A 24,925-nucleotide genomic window follows, 5' to 3' on the forward strand; every position below is an offset into this window, starting at 1 on the left:
TCCCTGAAAGCATTGGATCTGCAGATTTGCCTGACTATCTCTTAGAGCTATTCAAAACCTTACTTGGCTCTCTATCTGCGCAGGACCCACGCATTGACACATTATTTTACATTTAAGGAAAAACTGCTGAAAGCTGCATTCCTAAGTAAAACCTTGCCGGAGCCCTATCATGTGGTACAACTCTTCCCAGATCTGTCATCCCACACCTTGGCGAAGAGAAGGACTTTTCATCTGATCATCCAATGCCTGAGATCGCAGAATATTAAATACAGATGGGGATTTCCGGTTAAACTGTTATTCCAACATGACGGACAACCCTATGTGGTGACCTCCCTCCAACAAGGTCTAGATCTTCTGGAAAATCTGGAGCTCTTACGGCCAGCTAATTCTGCTCCTAAAGAACAGTCTAATCTACAGAGGCTAAATGCTGTTGCACCATAGTGGAAACCCTCTACTAATTGAGTGGAGAGTGGCCCCAAAAGAAAAGATCCTGTTAGACAACCGCCCAAATAATGGTATCCTTTATTTGTGTAAATTATGTTTTTAGGTTTCCAGAATGTCCGGCAAATTTGTAGTGACTCAGGTGGTACGATGGTCAAAATGTGCTGGACATTTGATTTGAAAGACTGTTTACCGGGTTGATTATAACACAATGTATACTGTTACTGTTTTCTTGATGTCTTGTTCATATATAATCCAGGTCCATTGTCTTTCCATACAGTGCAACAATGATATGATGTACCTTCCCCTCTAAACTAACATTTTGTTTGTGATTCCTTACAATAACACTACCTTTTCCTGTCTAGGGGTCATAAGATACTTGTTTCTCATTATACTACTGCTGATGTATGTACTCCATAAAGGGATTCATGGTCCCACGCCTGGGCCTGTGTGGTGTGCCCGCGCTGCTGTCCTCCTTAACTAAATAACTACATTACAAATGCAAGGGCCCTGAATTAAATGAAATAATTTGCTACCTGTTGGACGGTGGTGCTTGATGTGCCTTATATGCCCCTACGGTGGTATTGAATGAATGAAACACTGTATTATATGCCATTTAAATTTTTGGAATTTGTGATGGGTACACAATTATCTCAACTTGATAGTGTCACGATAAGTGTGGGGAAAATAACAGCAATGTACTTAGAACATCAGATTTCTGCCCTAGTACAATAGACTACACAGGTAACAGAATGTATGCCCATGAAGGGTCGACCTTGTAGAGTATTATTTAAAGTTGCACTGTGGTAGAGACAGATCTTGCCTTTTAAGTGAAATGTCTTCTTCTCTTTTTCTTCTTCTCTTTTTCTTCTTCTCTTTCTCTGTCCAGTCTGCTACTTTTCCATTCTTTGCCTGTTCTGGTTACCTATTATTACTATACTTGGCTACAATTCTTGAAGTGCTCTTTAAATCTTAGCTTCCTTAGAAAATCCCCTTCATAATCATATGCCATTAGAATAGGGGGTAGTACTCTTAGTCGCCTACCCCTTTCACCCAATCAGCTTACCACCTCTTTGATGGGCTATTCCTATTTATCATCCAAGATATACGTACTATAAGCTCTAGTACATAAGAAATACCCAACACTGAATTTATTAGAGTCCAGTGAGCTCATGGTGATATTTGTGGCTCCGCCCCTTTTTCTTTCCCCCTCTATCTCTCTTTCTCTATACCTCTATTATCTTATCTCTTCTCCTATCCCATTACTTCTTCTCCAGCGCATTCTCTCTTTTTACTTCTCTTGCTCTCTCCTTACCTTTAATAACTATTATCCGCCTCTACACTATTCTTCTTATGTGTAGAGGTAGCTTAGTTCTTTGATTATATATGTATTGTTAAACGGTGTTTACCCACTGTTTTTTGCTTTTAACATTTCAAAGCAGACACTTTGATACAGTTTTCACATTACCTTTGTGATATACCTTGGAACCTTCAGGCTCATATTTAGGCTCTTGACAATTGTCCCCCCCCCCCTTTTTTTAAATTTTTTTTTAAAGTCTTCTCTCTCTTTTTCCTGTTCCATATACTCGAAGATCGTATAGACATGGCCCTCACATTTCTAACACATAATGTCCAGGGATTGAATACACCGACCAAAAGAAGCTTGCTAATTAGTAACTTATGTCACACTTCCACTAGTCTGTCATTTATACAGGAAACCTATTGGTTGGTGGGTTCCAGTTTTTCGCTTAAACATTTCCCTACTATGTACGCCTCCTCCTATAGCAGGAAATTGCGAGGAGTAAATATCTTTATTAAAGATATTGTAGAAGTGGAGACCATACATGTAGAACGTGATCCTGAGGCGAGATATATCATAGTCATATGTAAACTGAATAATTGCATTTACACTCTAGTGAATATTTATGCTCCCAACACCCATCAGATTCCCTTTTTGAGGGGTGTTTTGAGGTTGATAGCTGACATCAAACAAGGCACACTAATGCTGGGTGGGGATTTCAATTTAATATGGGACCTACACATAGATATAAAAGGGACTAAGCAATACACTCATGATCGCTCCACCAACTCTCTAGCCTCAGCTTTAAGATCGCTCATGACTCAATATGGATTATATGATGCCTGGAGGGCTCTGCATCCAGAGGAGACAGACTTTACGTTTTACTCCAGCCCACACAAATATTTCTCCAGATTAGATTATTTCTTTGTTGAACCATGGGTTTTAGATACAATACATAGGGCATCCATTGCGTTAACAGCCTGGTCAGATCACAATCCGATATAAATGAGTCTGGGTTCGCCTAGTGACCAGAGTAAGCCTAAATGGAGATTTGATGACTGGTTCATTAGGAATCCTGCATTGCTACAAAAATTTAAAGACTATATCAAGGAATTCCTAACCTTCAATGATACGGGCCTGTTTTAATGCCTTTCTCAGAGGATTGTGTCTGAAACAGGCAGCTTTAGCTCGTTGGTCACAGGGTAAGACCCTAGTGGAACTAACCTGCCTCTATAGAGCCATCTCTAGTATTCAAAAATCAGATCCCACACCTATTGGGACCTCCCAGATTGAGACAATTAGAGCGGATATACGGTGCCTTGAACTTCTTAGAACCCAGAATATGCTAGCTAAGCTGCAACGAGTATATTATTCTCATAATAACAAAGCTAATGTTCTTCTTGCTGCCAAAGTCAGACATAGGCTGACACAGAGATGTATAGCTTAGATTAAGACAAACAACCAGACTGTAGTCGCTCCTACAGATATTGGAGAGGCGTTTCACTGCTTTTATTCGTCCCTATATAATCTAGACTCTGCAAGTCCAGACTCGGCATCCTTACGCTCGTATATATCAACATTACAACTCCCAACCCTTAACAATGATCAAATTGAATTCTTACGCTTGCCTATCACTAAAGAAGATCTTAACAAGGCACCCGGCAGCTTAAACCCAATAAGGCCTCAGGCCCATATGGATTTACGGGGCAATTTTACAAAACGTTTGGGGAGCTTCTCTCTCCCATATTATTGAAGACTTTCCAAGAGTGGACCAATACGGGCTCCAACTTGCAGGAAATCCTAGAGGCAGAAATCATAACTAGTTTAAAACCAGGAAAAGACTCCCAGTTATACCAAATTTATAGGCCCATCTCTCTGATTAACTCAGATATCAAATTGTACTAGAAAATTTTGGCAAATAGATTGACTATAGTTATCCCTTCAATCATACATAAAGACCAAGTTGGGTTTGTACCGGGGAGAGAGGGCCCTGACAACACCCATCGTAATTTGGACAATACTATCTGAGGCTAAGAGACATGGTACCCCTATCCTGGCCCTGTCGTTGGATGCAGAAAAAGCATTTGACAGGGTCAGGTGGGACTTTCTCTTCGAGGTTCTTAAAACATTCCATATACCTCAACAATATCTTTTGGCAGTCCAAGCCTTATATTCCGGTCTGACAGCTAGGGTATGTTGAGTGGGCTTTCGATCGGACTCCTTTAATATTACTATTGGTACGAGGCAGGTTTGTCCTCTCTCACCCCTCCTCTTTGCCCTGGTGATAGAGCCCCTTGCTCAGGCTATCCGGATAAATGAGGAGATCTCTGGGATACAATTTGGATGCTCCCAACATAAGATTGTGTTATTTGCAGATGACGTCATTCTTCTTTTGACCTCTCCTCTGTCCTCCATGGCGGCGGTCTTCGATACTATTCATGTATATGGTAAATATAGTATGTAAAAACTCAATATTAACAAAAACGGAGGTTCTCCATGTGAATGTTCCCCCAAACATACTCTTGACTCTGATAACCACTTATACCTTTTAATGGTCCCATCGAGCGGGAATCGGGGGGAAGCGGGGATCGGGAATTCAGGGAACTATCTTGGACAGGTAGAATAGCCGTGGTTAAGATGGCTTTTTTACCTAAGCTCACATATCTGTTCAGATGTCTCCCTCTCACAGTTCCTAGAACTCTTTTAAACAAACTACAGAGTGTGATATCAGCATATGTGTGGGCAGGTAAGAGACCATGAACTAATGGTATAATTATGCAAAAATCTATTCACTAAATCTATTCACTTGGGAGGGCTCGTGTTCCCTAGTGTGATTCTATACTATGATGCTGCTAGACTCTCGCAGCCTCTGAACTGGTCTATGCCGGCGACCGCTTTTCGATGGCAAGAAGTTGAGCAGGATATGCTACCTAAGGGTATTACATTACCTGATCTCCCCAGCAAGCTTCTTATTAATCACCCTTTCTTTCATGTAATTAGCAAGAGTCCATGAGCTAGTGACGTATGGGATATACATTCCTACCAGGAGGGGCAAAGTTTCCCAAACCTCAAAATGCCTATAAATACACCCCTCACCACACCCACAATTCAGTTTTACAAACTTTGCCTCCTATGGAGGTGGTGAAGTAAGTTTGTGCTAGATTCTACGTTGATATGCGCTCCGCAGCAAGTTGGAGCCCGGTTTTCCTCTCAGCGTGCAGTGAATGTCAGAGGGATGTGAGGAGAGTATTGCCTATTTGAATGCAGTGATCTCCTTCTACGGGGTCTATTTCATAGGTTCTCTGTTATCGGTCGTAGAGATTCATCTCTTACCTCCCTTTTCAGATCGACGATATACTCTTATTTATATACCATTACCTCTGCTGATTCTCGTTTCAGTACTGGTTTGGCTTTCTACAAACATGTAGATGAGTGTCCTGGGGTAAGTAAATCTTATTTTCTGTGACACTCTAAGCTATGGTTGGGCACTTTTTTTATAAAGTTCTAAATATATGTATTCAAACATTTATTTGCCTTGACTCAGAATGTTCAACATTCCTTATTTTCAGACAGTCAGTTTCATATTTGGGATAATGCATTTGAATTAATCATTTTTTCTTACCTTCAAAAATTTGACTCTTTTTTCCCTGTGGGCTGTTAGGCTCGCGGGGGCTGAAAATGCTTCATTTTATTGCGTCATTCTTGGCGCGGACTTTTTTGGCACAAAAAATCTTTTCCGTTTCCGGCGTCATACGTGTCGCCGGAAGTTGCGTCATTTTTTGACGTTATTTTGCGCCAAAAATGTTGGCGTTCCGGAAGTGGCGTCATTTTTGGCGCCAAAAGCATTTAGGCGCCAAATAATGTGGGCGTCTTATTTGGCGCTAAAAAAATATGGGCGTCGCTTTTGTCTCCACATTATTTAAGTCTCATTTTTCATTGCTTCTGGTTGCTAGAAGCTTGTTCTTTGGCATTTTTTCCCATTCCTGAAACTGTCATTTAAGGAATTTGATCAATTTTGCTTTATATGTTGTTTTTTCTCTTACATATTGCAAGATGTCTCACGTTGCATCTGAGTCAGAAGATACTTCAGGAAAATCGCTGTCTAGTGCTGGAACTACCAAAGCTAAGTGTATCTGCTGTAAACTTTTGGTAGCTATTCCTCCGGCTGTTGTTTGTATTAATTGTCATGACAAACTTGTTAATGCAGATAATATTTCCTTTAGTAAAGTACCATTGCCTGTTGCAGTTCCTTCAACATCTAAGGTGCAGAATGTTCCCGATAACATAAGAGATTTTGTTTCTGAATCCATCAAGAAGGCTATGTCTGTTATTTCTCCTTCTAGTAAACATAAAAAATCTTTTAAAACTTCTCTCCCTACAGATGAATTTTTAAATGAACATCATCATTCTGATTCTGATGACTCTTCTGGTTCAGAGGATTCTGTCTCAGAGATTGATGCTGATAAATCTTCATATTTATTTAAAATGGAATTTATTCGTTCTTTACTTAAAGAAGTACTAATTGCTTTAGAAATAGAGGATTCTGGTCCTCTTGATACTAATTCTAAACGTTTAGATAAGGTATTTAAATCTCCTGTGGTTATTCCAGAAGTTTTTCCTGTTCCTAATGCTATTTCTGAAGTAATTTCCAAAGAATGGGATAAATTGGGTAATTCATTTACTCCTTCTAAACGTTTTAAGCAATTATATCCTGTGCCGTCTGACAGATTAGAATTTTGGGACAAAATCCCTAGAGTTGATGGGGCTATTTCTACCCTTGCTAAACTTACTACTATTCCTACGTCAGATGGTACTTCGTTTAAGGATCCTTTAGATAGGAAAATTGAATCCTTTCTAAGAAAAGCTTATCTGTGTTCAGGTAATCTTCTTAGACCTGCTATATCATTGGCTGATGTTGCTGCAGCTTCAACTTTTTGGTTGGAAACTTTAGCGCAACAAGTAACAGATCATGATTCTCATAATATTATTATTCTTCTTCAGCATGCTAATAATTTTATCTGTGATGCCATTTTTGATATTATTAGAGTTAATAATATTAGCTAGAAGAGCTTTATGGCTTAAGACTTGGAATGCTGATATGGCTTCTAAATCAACTCTACTTTCCATTTCTTTCCAGGGTAACACATTATTTCAGTTTGGAAACCATCTCCAGTCTGGAATAAATCCAAGCCTGCTAGAAAGGCAAAGCCTGCTTCTAAGTCCACATGAAGGTGCGGCCCTCATTCCAGCTCAGCTGGTAGGGGGCAGGTTACGTTTTTTCAAAGAAATTTGGTTCAATTCTGTTCACAATCTTTGGATTCAGAACATTGTTTCAGAAGGGTACAGAATTGGTTTCAAGATGAGACCTCCTGCAAAGAGATTTTTTCTTTCCCGTGTCCCAGTAAATCCAGTGAAAGCTCAAGCATTTCTGAATTGTGTTTCAGATCTAGAGTTGGCTGGAGTAATTATGCCAGTTCCAGTTCCGGAACAGGGGATGGGGTTTTATTCAAATCTCTTCATTGTACCAAAGAAGGAGAATTCCTTCAGACCAGTTCTGGATCTAAAAATATTTAATCGTTATGTAAGGATACCTACGTTCAAAATGGTAACTGTAAGGACTATCTTGCCTTTTGTTCAGCAAGGGCATTATATGTCCACAATAGATTTACAGGATGCATATCTGCATATTCCGATTCATCCAGATCATTATCAGTTCCTGAGATTCTCTTTTCTGGACAAGCTTTACCAGTTTGTGGCTCTGCCGTTTGGCCTAGCTACAGCTCCAAGAATTTTTACAAAGGTTCTCGGTGCCCTTCTGTCTGTAATCAGAGAACAGGGTATTGTGGTATTTCCTTATTTGGACGATATCTTGGTACTTGCTCAGTCTTTACATTTAGCAGAATCTCATACGAATCGACTTGTGTTGTTTCTTCAAGATCATGGTTGGAGGATCAATTTATCAAAAAGTTCATTGATTCCTCAGACAAGGTTGACCTTTCTGGGTTTCCAGATAGATTCAGTGTCCATGACTCTGTCTTTAACAGACAAGAGACGTCTAAAATTGATTTCAGCTTGTCGAAACCTTCAGTCACAATCATTCCCTTCGGTAGCCTTATGCATGGAAATTCTAGGTCTTATGACTGCTGCATCGGACGCGATCCCCTTTGCTCATTTTCACATGCGACCTCTTCAGCTCTGTATGCTGAATCAATGGTGCAAGGATTACACAAAGATATCTCAAATAATATCTTTAAAACCGATTGTACGACACTCTCTAACGTGGTGGACAGATCACCATCGTTTAATTCAGGGGGCTTCTTTTGTGCTTCCGACCTGGACTGTAATTTCAACAGATGCAAGTCTCACGGGTTGGGGAGCTGTGTGGGGATCTCTGATGGCACAAGGAGTTTGGGAATCTCAGGAGGTGAGATTACCGATCAATATTTTGGAACTCCGTGCAATTTTCAGAGCTCTTCAGTTTTGGCCCCTTCTGAAGAGAGAATCGTTCATTTGTTTTCAGACAGACAATGTCACAACTGTGGCATACACCAATCATCAAGGAGGGACTCACAGTCCTCTGGCTATGAAAGAAGTATCTCGAATTCTGGTTTGGGCGGAATCCAGCTCCTGTCTAATCTCTGCGGTTCATATCCCAGGTATAGACAATTGGGAAGCGGATTATCTCAGTCGCCAAACGTTGCATCCGGGCGAATGGTCTCTTCACCCAGAGGTATTTCTTCAGATTGTTCAAATGTGGGAACTTCCAGAAATAGATCTGATGGCGTCTCATCTAAACAAGAAACTTCCCAGGTATCTGTCCAGATCCCGGGATCCTCAGGCGGAGGCAGTGGATGCATTATCACTTCCTTGGAAGTATCATCCTGCCTATATCTTTCCGCCTCTAGTTCTTCTTCCAAGAGTAATCTCCAAGATTCTGAAGGAATGCTCGTTTGTTCTGCTGGTAGCTCCGGCATGGCCTCACAGGTTTTGGTATGCGGATCTGGTCCGGATGGCCTCTTGCCAACCGTGGACTCTTCCGTTAAGACCAGACCTTCTGTCGCAAGGTCCTTTTTTCCATCAGGATCTGAAATCCTTAAATTTAAAGGTATGGAGATTGAACGCTTGATTCGTGGTCAAAGAGGTTTCTCTGACTCTGTGATTAATACTATGTTACAGGCGCGTAAATCTGTATCTAGAGAGATATATTATAGAGTCTGGAAGACTTATATTTCTTGGTGTCTTTCTCATAATTTTTCTTGGCATTCTTTTAGAATACCGAGAATTTTACAGTTTCTTCAGGATGGTTTAGATAAGGGTTTGTCCGCAAGTTCCTTGAAAGGTCAAATCTCTGCTCTTTCTGTTCTTTTTCACAGAAAGATTGCTATTCTTCCTGATATTCATTGTTTTGTACAAGCTTTGGTTCATATAAAACCTGTCATTAAGTCAATTTCTCCTCCTTGGAGTTTGAATTTGGTTCTGGGGGCTCTTCAAGCTCCTCCGTTTGAACCTATGCATTCATTGGACATTAAATTACTTTCTTGGAAAGTTTTGTTCCTTTTGGCAATCTCTTCTGCCAGAAGAGTTTCTGAATTATCTGCTCTTTCTTGTGAGTCTCCTTTTCTGATTTTTCATCAGGATAAGGCGGTGTTGCGAACTTCTTTTGATTTTTTTCCTAAAGTTGTGAATTCCAACAACATTAGTAGAGAAATTGTGGTTCCTTCATTATGTCCTAATCCTAAGAATTCTAAGGAGAAATCGTTGCATTCTTTGGATGTTGTTAGAGCTTTGAAATATTATGTTGAAGCTACTAAGTCTTTCCGTAAGACTTCTAGTCTATTTGTTATCTTTTCCGGTTCTAGAAAAGGCCAGAAAGCTTCTGCCATTTCTTTGGCATCTTGGTTGAAATCTTTAATTCATCTTGCCTATGTTGAGTCGGGTAAAACTCCGCCTCAGAGGATTACAGCTCATTCTACTAGGTCAGTTTCTACTTCCTGGGCGTTTAGGAATGAAGCTTCGATTGATCAGATTTGCAAAGCAGCAACTTGGTCCTCTTTGCATACTTTTACTAAATTCTACCATTTTGATGTATTTTCTTCTTCTGAAGCAGTTTTTGGTAGAAAAGTACTTCAGGCAGCGGTTTCAGTTTGAATCTTCTGCTTATGTTTTTCATTAAACTTTATTTTGGGTGTGGATTATTTTCAGCAGGAATTGGCTGTCTTTATTTTATCCCTCCCTCTCTAGTGACTCTTGTGTGGAAAGATCCACATCTTGGGTAATCATTATCCCATACGTCACTAGCTCATGGACTCTTGCTAATTACATGAAAGAAAACATAATTTATGTAAGAACTTACCTGATAAATTCATTTCTTTCATATTATCAAGAGTCCATGAGGCCCGCCCTTTTTTTGTGGTGGTTATGATTTTTGTATAAAGCACAATTATTCCAATTCCTTATTTTATATGCTTTCGCACTTTTTTATCACCCCACTTCTTGGCTATTCGTTAAACTGAATTGTGGGTGTGGTGAGGGGTGTATTTATAGGCATTTTGAGGTTTGGGAAACTTTGCCCCTCCTGGTAGGAATGTATATCCCATACGTCACTAGCTCATGGACTCTTGCTAATATGAAAGAAATGAATTTATCAGGTAAGTTCTTACATAAATTATGTTTTCATCTTGGATGCCCTTAAACATTGGGATTCTAAGAGAGCGATGTCGAATTTAGCCCCCCTCGCCTATATTTAGACTTCGTACACTATTAGTGTCCCTATCTGAAACCCACTTAACTAAAGGTGATACAGCTGCAGATCTCTCTGTCATCAACTTATATAGAGATAATAAATTAATGGACTTTACAACAGCTCGAGAACATTTAGGCCTCCCTGCAACACTATGCTTTGAATATCTCCAGGTCACAAGCCTTCTGACATTATGGGGAATGGGGAAAGGAATCCCTAGATTGAGAACCCCATGGGAATCTAGGTGGGACTTAGGGAAACCGCTTAAGGGATCACTCTCCTTTCATTATCCCGTGTTAATCACCCCCACAGTGCCTGTCAAACATAGTCAATATTTACCATGGGAAAAAGAATTACACATGGTGACAGATATTTCTGAATGGCACAGAAAGCTAGTGATAGCCAAAACATACTTACACTGTGCTACCCTCTGGGAGCTATACTTTAGACTCACAGTACAATGGTATTTGGTTCCTACCACGTTGCACAAGTATTATAAAACCTTGCCACTTTGCTGGAGAGAGTGTGATAATCTGGGTACACCAGCACATATTTGGTGGGAGTGTCCTAAAATAAAGGGATTTTGGAGAATGATTTTTAACACTCTACAGGCCCTACATATTAGTCTACCAATGGAGCCAGCTCTAGGCATCCTGCACCATGGTATGTCTCACCTTCAGGAAACGGACAGAGCTTTAGCACTCTATCTACTCATGGCCACAAAATTAGCGATAGCGAGAGACTGGAAACAGCCGACCCACTTTCCCCAAAGTCATAGACATTATAGACTACATTAGAGAAATGGAAACGTATTCCTTTAAGATGATGAATAAACTGGATCTACATCAGGCTATCTGGAGACAGTGGGATTACTACTGTATAAGTCTAAACAGACTTGTGGAACTCTCCCTAATAACTGATCTCAGTGTGAGGAAGAGTCTCTTTCGTCCTTCTTCTCTCTCCTCCCCTCCCCTCTTTCTCCCTCCCCCCTTTTTGTGCTAGATAACTAAATAAGGTTGTGAAGCATTTTAATGTGTTGCATCCAATTTTGAATGTTGTTATTTTTACTTATGATATATGATATCTCATTGTTATGGTTATAATAGAGATACAACTAGTTTTTCCTATATCAGATGGTTGTTATATAACCGTCACATTAACCATTGGTCTATTTTATATCTTGTGTTGTCAAGAGCTTTAGTTAAAAAATTAGAGATTCTCATGTTAGCTATTCCAGTGATGTATAGCAGATTCTTCTGTTCAAATGTTAAGACAAGCTGATACGCAGATAAATGCTTAGAATAACAACGTGACACATGATTGTATCTGATATTTTGATTAGGTGATTATATATTTTGTATTGTTTGTTTTCCTCTCTCAAGAATCTCAATAAAAGATTTATTTATAAAAAAAAAAAAAAAAAAAAAATGATGATTTAAGATCTTATGATGATTGAACTCCTGGTTTTAAATCTTTAGATGGAAAAATTGTATATATATCGATTAGCCCACCAGGCTATCTCAGTCACTTGTTGTGTGGATGACCTAAAAACCTTATCTTATGACAATCGGCACAATTTACAATTTCAAAACACACTATTTCATCATTATGAGTATAATTCTCTTTTGGAATTGCTATTTAAAACTGTATTCTTAGTTGTAGTGTCTACTTAAGAGAGGAATAATTAACTAGTCAGAAAGTATTTATAAATTTTGTATTACATTACTAGGTTTATTAGGGAATCAAACCGTAGACTCTGATTACAGAGTAGAAAAAATCTGCAATCTCTCTAAGTCACTAAAATAGATGTCAGCCATTGAGTTTGTGTCCAACATAACTATAAATTATTTTAAAATGGTAAGGAATATATTATCTATTAATTCCAAACGCTCAGTGTTGAGTAGAGTAGAAAGGTTATTATGACTAATTGTGCATACAATTTAAATTAAAGCACAAATCTCTGAATTCTGGTAATAATGCAAGTTAAATTAGTAAACTAATGAGGGAATTCTCTGAAGTAAAGAAATTATAAGAAATGATGAAGTTCAAAATCCTTATTTAATCCTTTAGGTATAATAAGATTTAAGTAAAAAATCCATTTAATTACCATCCTTCCAAGAGCAGTGAGAACATCACCACCTCTCCAGTGTGGTACTATTTTTTGTATGCCTAAATATAGGCATTGTCTTACAAATTCAAATTGTTTTCTATGTGAAGAACATAGGCATGCAAAAGATGCATAACTGTTTGGGTTTAATGCAGATTTAGGTTAAATGCAGGATTGGGTTAGTGCACATGAAGAATTGCTAACCTCCATGCACATTATTAAAATATTACAAATAAAATATTAAAAAAAATAATATTATATATTAGATAACATTTTTTTAAGTATTATATATTCTGTAATTATATATATATATATATAACTCATCCTCAGCCCTGGCATACTCCTCTGACATGGTACCTACGCAGATGTTCTCGTACTGCTGAGTGTCACTGGAGAAAATCTCGGAGCTCAGCTGATTTCCTCCATTACAAGTTAATTTTGAACTCCTACTATTCTCCATTCTATAAGCAACATTACTTCTCTACTCTTACCTCAGCTCTTTCTTCAAACCCAAAATGTCTGTTCTCCACTTTCAATACTCTTTTTTTTCCACACTCCCCCACCCCCTAATACAACTTCTCTGTCAGCTTAAGACTTTTCCAGCCACTTCAATAACAAAATCGACTCCATCAGAAATGAAATCAGCTCTCAACATACTTCCATTCACTCAGCCCCTCAAACGCTCAGAATCAACCAAAACCCACATAGCCATAAATGTAGCTCTTTCACCCTGTTACTGAGGAAGATGTTTCTGCACTTTTACTGCGCTCTCACCTCACTACCTTAAATCTATCCCCTCACAGCTACTTCCCTCCCTCTCTTCTACCCTTACCCCTATACTCACACACATTTTCAACCTCTCCCTCAGCACCGGTATATTTCCCTCTTCTCTGAAACATGCACTGGTCACACCTATCCTCAAAAAACCTTCTTTTGATCCAACCTTCCCATCCAACTACCGCCCTATTTCCCTACTCGCTCTTGCCTCAAAGCTTCTCGAAAAGCAAGTATATGCACGCCTATCCCATTTACTTACATTAAACTCCCTCCTTGCGCCACTGCAATCTGGATTTCATCCCCATCACTCCACAGAGACAGCAATCATTAAGGTTACCAATGACCTACTTACAGCAAAATCAAAAGGCCACTTCTCTCTGCTTATCCTCCTTGATCTGTCCGCAGCCTTTGATACTGTCAACCACCCTCTTTTGCTCCAAACCCTCCAATCCTTCAGCATTTGTGACACAGCTCTCTCATGGTTCTCTTCCTACCTGTCAAACCGTATCTTTAGTGTAGCCTTCTCTTGGGCCTCATCTGCCCCGTCACCACTTTCTATCGGGGGAAACCGCAAGGCTCTGTCCCCGGTCCCCTTCTCTTCTCAATCTACACGTCATCATTAGGTTCCCTAATAAAGTCCCACGCATTCCAATATCATTTGTATGCCGAGGACACCCAAATCTACTTCTCTACACCAGACCTATCTCCTTCCTTTCTAACCAGTGTCACTAACTGTCTTTCTCACATCTATTCCTAGATGTCCTCTCACTACCTCAAGCTAAATCTCTCCAAAACTGAGCTCCTTATTTTCCCCCTTCTTCCAAAATCTCCACCCCCAATCTCTCTATAACTGTTGACTCCATCATTACCCCTACCCCGCATTCCCGATGTCTTGGGGGGTCACACTTGACTCAGATCTTTCTTTCACTCTTCACATTCAGTCCTTGGCTAAATCCTGCCGCTTCCACCTTAAAAAATCTCTAAAATGAGATATTTCCTTACACAAGACACAACTAAGATTTTAATCCACTCTCTCATCCTTTCCCGCATCAATTAATGCAACTCTGTCCTCTCTGGTCTCCCCAGCTGCTGCCTAGCTCCTTTACAATCCATAATGAATGCCTCTGCCAGGCTCATCTTTCTTACACGTCGCTCTTCATCTGCTGCATCTCTCTGCCAATCCCTTCAATGGCTTCCTCTTGCCTCCAGGATTAAACAGAAGATTCTCACTCTGACAAACAAAGCCCTCAACTGCACTGCTCCCCCCTATATCTTATACCTTGTCTCCAGATACTCTCCCTCCCGTCCCCTTCGCACTGCTCATGACCTCCTACTCTCTTTCTCTCTTGTTACCTCCTCGCACTCCCATTTACAAGACTTCTCCAGACTGGCTCCCATCTTGTGGAACTCTCTGCCTCGCTTCACAAGACTCTCCCTTAGTTTTGAAAGCTTCAAGCACTTCTAAAGACTCTACTGTTCAGGGATGCAGACAGCCTACACTAACCTTTCTTTATACCAGTTCCTCTCCTCCATTGCTATCCCCTTGAACCCCCTTAGTATGTAAGCCTAAGAGCTATGCTGTTTGTACATCACCTTCTTTAGAGCTGACTACAACAGTGCGACTCTTGGCAGGGCCCTATAAATGTGTCCTTGTATTCAGCTGTAGAATCTGTTGGCGCTCTACAAATAACCATTAATAATAATAATAATAATAATAATAATATATACAATATATATATATATATATATATATATATATACTATGGATTATTTAGAATTTGTTACAGTATAATTTTTAATAATTATTATAATACTTTATATTTAATATTTTCATAACTTTCATTGAGGCTAGCAATTCTTCATGTGTGCTAAACTAACACAGTGTTAGACCTAAATCGCAAACCCTGATACATGTTATGCATCTTTTACATAGGAAAAAAAACTTTTTTAATATTAAATAAATATTTCTGTATATATCTGATTATGTTAATGGTAAATAGATATCTATACCTATATATCTATAGGAATAGATATACTATACAGGTATCAGTATACAGATATATAAAGAAATATGTATTTAAAATAAAAATTTAAATTGTCTGTATGTGAAGAACATTGGAATGTGAAATATGAATAACTCCTGTCAGGTTAGCGTGCGAACGATAGGTGTTAGGTTTCTTTCTTCTGCTCTCTCCATTGACTTCTGTGGGGAGAATAGGTTAATGTGGTCCAGGCCCGGACTGAACATTAGGCATACCTAGCAAATGCCGGTAGGCCACACTGTATTTTAGCCCTGCCCACCTCGACCGCATTTTTTTAAATTATTGGCTCAACAAATTTTTTGTGAATAATTAATTGTAATGATCATCATACACATAATCATTACCTGAATAATGCACAAAAAATGTATGTATGTTTATGAAACTTGTACTTGTTGTCCTGTTAGGGGTTAGGTTATGGCCGCACTGCCACTATCTGACACAGTGACTGTCTGAGCTCAGCTCTCATGCACACGGCCACTCTACTGTAGTGTGGCTGGCTTGCCGCTGTGGGACTTGTTTTTTTCTCGCTATGTGAGACAGTGACTCACAGTCCAACACACAGTCACTGTGTGATGATGCCGTAGCCATGTGCCGGCCCTGATGGCCCGTGCCCATGATGTGAGTGTGACAGTCATCTCACACGCCGGCAACCAGCCCTAGTATTAGTTGGTGTTATTCAGTGGTCACCCTCCGTCCTCACTGGGAGAGAGGCCAGGGTGAGTAAGAACTGTGCAGGAAGAATGGTCTGCACTCTGCTCTGCTGGGGGCCCTGTGGGGCTTGGTTAAAGCCTGGAATGAGACTGAGACAAAAGTCTGCAGAGCGGGCCCCAACCACACTCTGGCCTGTACTGCTGCGCTGCTGCCTGGAACTCAGAGAGGAGGATGTAAATAGGCAGTGGTCAAGGGGACTAGAGGGCAGCTACAGTAACAAGTAAGTCTTGTCTTCTGGATGCCCAGGGGAAGGGGTTGTTACAAGTGGCGTCCCTGTTCCCCCCCTCAAGGCATACACATCTCCATAGTATCTATTGATAAACATTAATACCGAAGAGCTTAAACATCTGCCTGAATACTAGTAAACATTATATCACATGCCCTTAATATGCTGTTTAAGGTGTGGAGGTAATAATTGCTTAGGTGCAAGCGTGCTGTGGCCTTTACAAACTTTCTCAGTCATTGAAACAACATTTGTCCTAGCTAGAGATCCATAAGTACCACTCTCCTCCTTGTCCCTAATCAGTGGAGCCCTAATGTTAATACAAAAACATTGATTTTTGGACTTCCGGTGGGCGGGATTACTGGATGGAAGCAAGTGCTGGAAGCTCTGCATGTCTGAGCTACAAATAACGCTTATTTACCATTTTACACCGCTATCCAGCCCCCCACTTTATGTGTCTTGCTAGGAGACTTTGAAACGGTCATCGCTAGCTGACTTTTTAGAAAGTGAAGGGCGTCACATCGGCCCTAGCCCCCGGGAGCAATTCAAGAAACCCTTGTGGTTTGCCATGTTGGCACTTCAGTTCAGCTAAATCGGGCACTGTTAAAACTGATTAACAGCTGATACTGGAATCCTGATTCATATTAACACAGTGACTGCACCCCATACCAACATTATAACACCCACTCGGTGGACGGGGGACAGCTGATTATCTATAGCTGTATGATGCCTATGCCGGCTTCCTCTGCCCACGTGGCAGGAAGAGATCTTGCTGAGACGCTACTAGCAACTTTTGCACCTAAATTTGACCACCTACTTAACAGCTGTGAGAAGCTAATACAGATGGCCTATATCGCTGGGCGACAGTGTTTTCCAGAGCCGGAACGCCAAAAAGGATGTCCTGTATTGGAACCGCAAGCCCCAGAAAGTGAGGGTTCATGGATGCATGACCAACCCTGGGACCCTGTCCACACCCCTCCTTTAGTCCCAGATGATCAATTGGTAACCTGCCCTGTGGAGCACCGACCCTGGACTGAATGTAAGACTGATATGGGGGGAGCGATACTACATTGTGGAGTGCAGGTAGACCCAGCTCACATGCTCACAGCTCAGCCACACTGTTCGGACTTAGAGACACTGCCGAAGACCCTACTTTTCTACGATCCAGTGACTTTTCTTCAATGTCACACTCCAGTTGAACCCACTGCCACCCTGTCTACCCCCGCCACTGCATATGAGGTCAGATATGATGGCTACAAACATAGACCAAAAATCAGGATCGCTACATATTTAAGCATCAGCCTGAGAGATAATATGCCTAACGCCACAGATGAGAGACTTGCAAACTGTGGGAGACAGTGTAAGATCCGTTTAGCTACAGGTATCGGTTGACTTTTACTCCCTTTTTTACTCACACGACAGGGATCAGCAAGAGAGAACTGCTCAAGATTCACACTCTTTTTTGTGTGTTGTGGCACCCGTGGCTGACCTCTGTGTAAACAACAGGTTGGAACTGTACAGCAAAATTTGACTGGCTAAATTCAACTTTGTACGCTGTGGACTCATGTTATAGTAACTGTTTGGAAGTCAGCCTGTAAACCTGCCGCAGCACATTGTTAAAGCTTTACATCAGTTCTCAACTTTGGCCCTGTTGGCCATTTGTGCATCACTCTGTTTATTTTTTTTATTTTTTTTTATTATTTATATTATTCATATAGTTTTCCTACATTTCCTGTGTCTGAGGGATATATAGAAGTATGCCCTTACAAAACATCTTAACTCCTTATGCTTATATTATTCTGCATTATCCCCTGCTTAAAGGAGTGAATAAGGGGAACATATCATATTCTAACGTTGCTGCCCTTGCTTTACTTACATTTTATCTTGTGCGTGTGTTTGAATGAGGCTAATACTTGAGTTCAATTGTTCCTTGTACCACGGTCAGGAACACTAGTAATTCTGAGCAGGTGCGTTACTCAGGTGGTAAATAGGTAGCCCAGTTCCATGGTAAATCACCCAGCATCTTATTGTGATTCCTCCTGCTTTAAGAGAATCTGTTACTAATATAATCCTGAGGACGGCCTAGTCGGACTGCTACAAATGCTAGAACTTTAGATTGCTCTGTGGATGAGACTGGTTGCTTGTTATATTTTGGATGGTTGATTGGTTTGTTTGTGTGATGTGTGTGCCAGCACCAGATAGTACTTCTTAGAGAGCACCACGTATGTCAGTACCTTAAAACTGGAACAGACTCTTGTTGCTGTGTAACGGTATAATAGGTATTTATGTTCCCACATTCAAAATATCTCAGATCCTTGTGTACATTTATCAATTCGTTAAAACCTTTGCTCTTGAACAGTGACTGTTAATTTGAATCCCAATGTTCCTTTCATATTTATCAAGAACACTATTAATTTTAAATATGTTTACTAGTATGTAACCTACCATAATAATTCTAGTATCATGCCAACAACATAGAATCCGTCATGATATTGTGTGGCTTGGTTGCATGGGATGGCTGCTCAGCGCCTCACTCTGCTATACATCCTAAAACTGGGGCGACCTTTTATCTATGACGCCAAATATCGCCTTTTGTCAAATGTTCTCTTCTGGCGCGCAAATAGTTGAGAACCCTATTGCCTTATTCAAAGGTAGATAATGCATTTGTCCTATTAAACGTGACTGGTATGGATTTGGTTGGTATATCTAGATAGGCTCCCACGCACAAGACACTCCAGACCGTTATGCATATATCATCCTGTAATTATCCCTGCTTTTAAGGTGTGAAGGGGAAAGTTTTATATTCTAGCTCTGCAGTTCTTGTTTCCTTTCTATTTACATTTTTTTATCCCGTGCCTTTACTGGCTTGAGGTTGTCTATCTGAATTTACATGTTTTTCTCACCCTGGTCAAGGAACTATTAATACTGAACATATCTGCTATTTAGCTCGCAGGGCAATATAGAGCTGCTTGGCTAAGCTATGCATGTATTAGGTACATATGAAGGCTGCTCTGTGACTCAACTTGCTATCCCATACCTCTAGAAACTCGGTTACTAACATAGATTGAGGCACTGTACGGTAGACTACTCGTGAATTGTGATGTGCAACTCAGCATCTTTGTGGAGGGGACTACTTAGTCCTTGTTCGTGTGAATGGGTTAGTTTGCTTGTTTGGTTTGTGTGTTTGTATTTTATGTTAGATTAGGTTTAAGTTGGTTGTGTTCGTTTATATTAAAATAAAACCCCAACATTATGGTGCAAGTGAGCGCAATTGCTAAAACGCTCTCTAACCCATATAAATCTTTTGCAGACCTTACTACAAATATGAGCACTGTAAGCTATTATCCCTGATAAAAATACGTTGTTGTATGTTGTTATATCACATTGCCTTATCAATCTTATATTATCTTATTGCACCCTGCGAGGTGTATCATTGATTTGTATCTTATCCTTGTACCATGTGTTGGTTATAAACAAAAATGTAAAAAAAAAAACATTGATTTTTTTTAAATAACATGGAACTATTAGGTGTACATTACAACATTTTAAAATCCCATTTCAGGAATCTGAACTTTGCTCTGCTGGGGGTGCAGAGGGGTGAGGTTAAGGCTTGGGGTGAGACTGAGACCGTGGTAGAGGGAAGCAAAGAGACTGCAGAGCAGGCCCCAGCCACACACTACACCCTGTCCTTTCACCAGCCAGTGGGACATAAGGACATCCACTAACCAGTAATGAGTGAGTCTCCTAAAGGCCCAGGGGTAGAAGTGGATACCAGACCAGGGTCCAATGGCATCCCTGTCAACCCTCTGTCTTCTCCATGTCTCTCTACCCTCTACCTCTCTCTCCCCCTCCCTCTCTCCCTCTCTCTTCCTCTCTGTGTCTCCCTCTCTTCCTTTCTGTGTGTGTCTCTCTGTCTCTCTCTCTTCCCCTCTGTATATATATATTCAGAAGAAGGGGTCACAATAAGTTTTGGAAAATCCTGAGAGTGTTTTCTACCTTCTTTCCTATTTTTGCATGCCAGCAACTTTTTATATTTACTCCTATTATTATTTTTTCTTCATTCTCTTTGTATCTTTATTTAAAAAGCAAAAATGTAAGCTTAGAAACTGGTCACCTGGGTAGCACTACCATTCAACAAGTTCTACCCAGGTGGTGAACAAAACATGAGCCGGCTAAGGCTTCAAAGCTTACATTCCTGATATTTCAAATAAAGATACCAAAAATGATAATAGGAGTAAATTAGAAAGTTGTTTAAAATTGCAATCTCTATCTGATTTATGAAATAACATTTTCTTAAATGTTTTTGTCACTTAAACAAGTATTATTCTTGCCATGTTTGGTATACGGTTAAAGGGACAGTCTACTCCAGATTTTTTATTGTTTAAAAAGATAGATAATCCCTTTATTACCCGTTCCCCAGTTTTGCATAACCAACACGATTATATTAATATACTTTGTACCTCTGTGATTACCTTGTATCTAAGTTTCTGCAGACTGCCCGCTTATGTCAGTTATTTTGACAGACTTGCAAATTAGCCAATCAGTGCCCTCTCATAAGTAACTCCACAGGCGTGAACACAATGTTATCTATATGGCACACATGAACTAACACCATCTAGCTGTGAAAAACTGTCAAATGCATTCATATAAGAGGTGGCCTTCAAGGCATTAGAAATTAGCATATGAGCCTATCTAGGTTAGCTTTCACCTGAGAACACTAAAAGAACAAAGCAAATTTGATGATAAATGTAAATTGGAAAGTTGTTTTTCAAATTACATGCCCTATCTGAATCAAGAAAGTTTAATTTTTACTAGACTGTCCCTTTAAATAAGAAATGGTGAGCAGAGGTGGGGGAATGGGTCTCTTTGCCCTAAAATGCCAGGCCTCTTTTGCTCTCAGTCCAGCCCTGATGTGGTTGTGATATTTTGTTAGCGTCCAGGTTTTGCCCACACACAAACTTTTAACTTGTGTGAAACCTGACGCACACAGAAAGATTACTTCTAGCGAAGTTTGCATTAGAAAGAAAACACTAAATAGTGCGCCACTTGTAATCTGGCACACAATGTTTCTCATATAAGGAGGCACATTTTAGCTGTTCTATATTTCTAGAGATAGCATGCCCACTCAACCGTGAAATATTTGTGGATAAAGAAAAACGCAGTTGCTACAAACATTTCTTCACTTTCTTACTGTAACTGGTAAGGTACAGTAAATTAATCTTAATAACGTATAAGGATACTGTGTTTTGTATGCTATTTTTCAGTGACCTCACTTCAGTTAAAATTAATTTTAATTTTGATTCCAATTTTTCTAACAGATGGTTTGAGCCCCAGATGTGGCTGCATAGGCCACGATTGGTTTACTCAGGTGATTTACAAGGTTTTTGTGCACCATAGGAAATTGACAAAAATATGAGTTATTATTTCTCAAATATAAGGGCTTAAAAGTAGAATGATTAATAATTGTGCTTTTAATGCTGATGATGAAACAGTCAATTTACTAATAAATTATAATCACAGTTTTTCTTACATATTAAATATATTGTATTTATTGTTCTATTGTTTAAATACTTTGGGCTAGATTACAAGTGGGAAGCAAACGTTTGCACGAGAGTTTTAGAGAATTGTTTGCTCGCAGGTTAAATTGCGCTCATATTACAAGTTGAGCACGATCGAGGGAGTGCAATCGCGATTTACGCTAGATTCATTACAGGTATGGATTACACTAGAATCTACAGGTATGGATAACTGTTTTGCAAAATTAAAGAGTCTTACAAAACACACTCATACTAACACTTTCTAATAAAAATTATTAGAAAAAATAAAAGCTATAAGGGCTCAAAGATATGAGATCTCAGGTGTTAGAAAAAAAAAAGGTAGGCAAATGGCTTTAACATTAAGATACAGGTAAGTTCCCACGGGAATAGGGTCCTTAATTCCTCCTATATATTCCTATATGTGTTTGTAACATTTTGTCTTGTCTCTTTCAAGTTTTATAACATTGTTTTATCTAAATGAATTGTACCCATAGACAGTGCTGCGGAATATGTTGGCGCTTTATAAATAAGGCATAAAAAAAATATACATGTTTAAAGATGTATATGTATGTATGTGTATATATATATATATATATATATATATATATATATCTATATATATATATATGTCTATATATGTTTATATATTGTTATATATCCTAGGTTACAATATTATTAAATTCTATCTAAGCAGTAACCTTCAACATGTTATATATTTATACGTAACAATATTTTTGATTGATGGAATTACGAATATTAATAATCGATCATAAAATTATCGTCAGCAATATCAACGTTATATAATATCTGTAGTGTATTCCAAAATGCTAATGAGATATCTAGAAATTATGATAATAAAATTATTATGAACATTAATATTTAATCTCAAAATAAATGAATCCTTAGTTCTGACCAGCTAAACTTTATATACACATAATATTTATGCAGGAAATAGTGTATCGATTATGACCAATTATATATGTCTAGTTGTCACAATATTCTATACAAAGCAAGCTATAAAAATATTTAATAAATCATCTGGTACCTCAGTATTATGGACACAATATTTCTATAAATTAACCTTAACTCCAAATGAATTGCTTATTAAATATCACACATGAATTATACTAGAACAATTTATGACATTAATCCAATGCCCAAATATGGATTAATGATTTAACAACACTTGATTAACTAAATATATCCCAATGTTATTAGAAGAATTTTAGCTTAAATCTAATAAGTCTAATGGAATTTCCAGGGAAATATAATTCACTATTTTCAACCCAATATAATCTTATAATACTTTAAATAATCAACCAGAGAAATTTGTATATTATCAAGACAATAGCCAATTTATGTGCAGAGATTTACAATAAATAAAACTGAATGTATAAATATGGAATACAAAACATTTCCTAATATTAAAGTTACTTAGCACCAATATATTTAATATATGGAATACACTGGTCTATTAAATATAAATTAAATATAAATTTAATATACCAAATACCCTTTTAAATCACCAGCTTCAATTAAGCTACATCAAGAAAGAATATCTTTGCTTTAAAATATTAAATGATAAAAATCGCCATACATTACCAAATACCCATATGAGAGTTCAGCTTTTTCAATAAAAAATATTTTCACTGTCATATAAGAGTGTGTGCACAAATCTGGAAGTGAATGTTAGGCCCAATTTTGTTTGCTCTTTCGGTGTAAAGAGTTTGCCATTGATAATTTTGTCTTGCAAAACTCTATGTATCTCCAAGGCAGCAAGTTAAGTCAGTAAGACAAGGTAAGCAGCAGCATCAACCAGCATAGAACATTGACCATCATCTCCCTATTACTTCGTGTGCAAGAGTTTTTAACTGTGATAAAACCTACCTCTTTTCTAATCATTCAGTTAAATTTTGGGTACGCCCTTAGTCGGAGCTTATCTCTCATTGGCCCTTGGAAATGCATATGGTAATTTTAAATTCCCTGAAAATTTAAAATACCCTTTGGTTGCAATTCTCACATTGAACACTGGGGGGGACAACAGGCAACGGAATGCAGTTTCATTTCATATTTAAAATATTCTGTTTCTCAATTACAGGAATATATATTTTTAGCAAATGTCTATTTAATAAACTCATATTTTCCTAGCTTTAATAAACTATATGTTCAATGCATGGCCCATCTAATCTAACTGAGCATGTATTTACAAGTCCAAACATGGGTATATTGATTTAGTATGTATTCTTATACATCCAAACATTAAGCCTGTGCACAATATCAAATCTATATAATATACATATCATACATACTTCCTACTGACAATGTCTCAAGAGATGTACTTTAAAGGCATATTTCTATGATGGGACTTAAAAGGATTTTAATTTAATACTTTCAGTATGATATTAATTAATATTTTTAATTTGTATTCTGATATAATATCGCCACCTTTTCTAGTTATCATCTTATATACATACCCTGTGAGTAGCAGTCTGATGTAATTCTGTAGTAATTAAATCATGACAGATATATATGAGCATTATTTTATTTACTATCTAATATATATATATATATATATATATATATATATATATATATATTCCACTCCATCATGGCACATTTCTTAATAATTAAAAGTATGGACTCCTATCTATGATATATTAATAGGATAACTTATTGCATCTGTATTTATTTCAAAATCTAATTTCTTCTGTTATGTGTGATCAGTCCACGGGTCATCATTACTTCTGGGATATAACTCCTCCCCAACAGGAAATGCAAGAGGATTCACCCAGCAGAGCTGCATATAGCTCCTCCCCTCTACGTCACTCCCAGTCATTCTCTTGCACCCAACGACTAGATAGGATGTGTGAGAGGACTATGGTGATTATACTTAGTTTTTATAACTTCAATCAAAAGTTTGTTATTTTACAATAGCACCGGAGCGTGTTATTGCCTCTCTGGCAGAGTTTGAAGAAGAATCTACCAGAGTTTTTTTACTATGATTTTAACCGGAGTAGTTAAGATCATATTGCTGTTTCTCGGCCATC

The 24,925-nt window shown here is 38.6% G+C and overlaps 1 protein-coding gene across 1 annotated transcript in view; it reads left to right on the forward strand.

The window, feature by feature from the left end:
* ADGRD1 (adhesion G protein-coupled receptor D1) overlaps positions 1-24,925 on the forward strand; it is a 1,140,767-nt gene that overhangs the window by 251,681 nt on the left and 864,161 nt on the right. The window lies entirely within an intron of this gene.

The sequence above is a fragment of the Bombina bombina genome, chromosome 2 (genome assembly GCF_027579735.1).
Source record: "Bombina bombina isolate aBomBom1 chromosome 2, aBomBom1.pri, whole genome shotgun sequence".
Taxonomy (NCBI): domain Eukaryota; kingdom Metazoa; phylum Chordata; class Amphibia; order Anura; family Bombinatoridae; genus Bombina; species Bombina bombina.